This window comes from Eurypyga helias, unplaced genomic scaffold (assembly GCF_000690775.1).
Source record: "Eurypyga helias isolate BGI_N326 unplaced genomic scaffold, ASM69077v1 scaffold8838, whole genome shotgun sequence".
NCBI classification, from domain to species: domain Eukaryota; kingdom Metazoa; phylum Chordata; class Aves; order Eurypygiformes; family Eurypygidae; genus Eurypyga; species Eurypyga helias.
In genome coordinates this window covers 12,669-13,973 of record NW_010268960.1, presented here as the reverse complement: position 1 = coordinate 13,973, position 1,305 = coordinate 12,669, and the positions used below count along the sequence as shown (strand labels likewise).

The following is a 1,305-nucleotide window of genomic DNA, read 5'->3' as shown; positions in this document are numbered from 1 at the left end:
TCTATGATTCTAATTGTTTAGATACTGTTTACTCTAAAGACAGAATTAATTGTCTAAACAAGCTTTTTATTCCCCCCCTTACTAGTTTGATAGGATGACTGGGGAAGAATGAAAACAGATGCTGAAAGGAAATGAGGGATTTACTTTTTTAAAAAAATATATATATTTCCCTTTTTTTTCCCTATTTTTCAGCCGATGTGTGATAACCACGACGATGGTGAAACGGCTGCCATCATTCTGTGTAATGTCTGTGGGAATTTATGTACCGATTGTGACAGATTCCTTCATCTCCACCGGCGAACAAAGACTCACCAGAGACAGGTAGAGTAAACGTGACACCACGTTGTACGCCCTGCATACGTTGTGTCCATTTCCCCAGTTAACACATAACCAAAAGGCAGGCGCAAAAACCAAACTCGAAACAGTATTTTCTTTTGTGTTTGAGATGGGATAGATTAGTTTCCATTTAATGGTTTTTAGTTCAATTCTCTTGCCCTTCATCTCTTGAAGAAGATTGGAAAAATCAAGTAGCAGTCCCTACTTCTAACTCTTGCGCTACATCAGCTTTCTTCTGTCTTCTTTGAGCGGTTTGCAAACACTTTTTAGTGTGGGGGGTTGACCCTGGCTGGAGGCCAGGTGCCCACCAAAGCTGCTCTGTCTCTGCCCTCTTGAGCTGGGCAGTGGAGAGAAAACATAAGGAAAGGCTCTTGGGTCAAGATAAGGGCAGGAAGGGATCGCTCACCAGTTACTGTCATGGACAAAACACGCTGAACTTGAGGAAAACAGTTCAATTTGTTGCCAATCAAATCAGAGTAGGGTAGTAAGAAATAAAACCAAATCTTAACACACCTTCCCCCCTACTCCTCCCTTCTTCCCGGGCTTAGCTTTGCTCCCAGTTTTCTCTCCCTCCTCCCTGCCAGTGGCACAGAGGGATAGGGAATGGGGGTTATGGTTAGTTGACCACGCATCTCTGCTGCTCCTTCCTCCTGATGGGGAGGCCTTCTCACACTGCCCCTGCTCCAGCGTGGGGTACCTCCCACTGGAGACGGTTCTCCATGAACTTTGCCAATGTCCTTCCCAGGGGCTACAGTTCTTCACAGACTGCTCTGGCGTAGGTGCCTCCTACGGGGTGCAGTCCTTCAGGAGCAGCCTGCTCCAGCCTGGATCCCTCGTGGGGTCACAAGTCCTGCCAGCAAACCTGCTCCAGCCTGGGCTCCTCTCTCCATGGGACCACAGGTCCTGCCAGGAACCTGCTGCAGCACAGGCTGCACATGGGGTCACAGACTCCTTCGGCGATCCCCCTGC

At 48.2% G+C, this 1,305-nt stretch overlaps 1 protein-coding gene across 1 annotated transcript in view; it reads left to right on the top strand.

The window, feature by feature from the left end:
* Window positions 1–197: 197 nt before the first annotated feature.
* Window positions 198–1,305, top strand: part of LOC104514297 (E3 ubiquitin-protein ligase MYCBP2-like) — a 12,575-nt gene continuing 11,467 nt past the window's right edge. The window contains exon 1 of the mRNA XM_010157927.1: window positions 198–321. The gene's annotated coding sequence lies outside the window, so the exon portion shown is untranslated. The remainder of the gene's footprint in view (window positions 322–1,305) is intronic.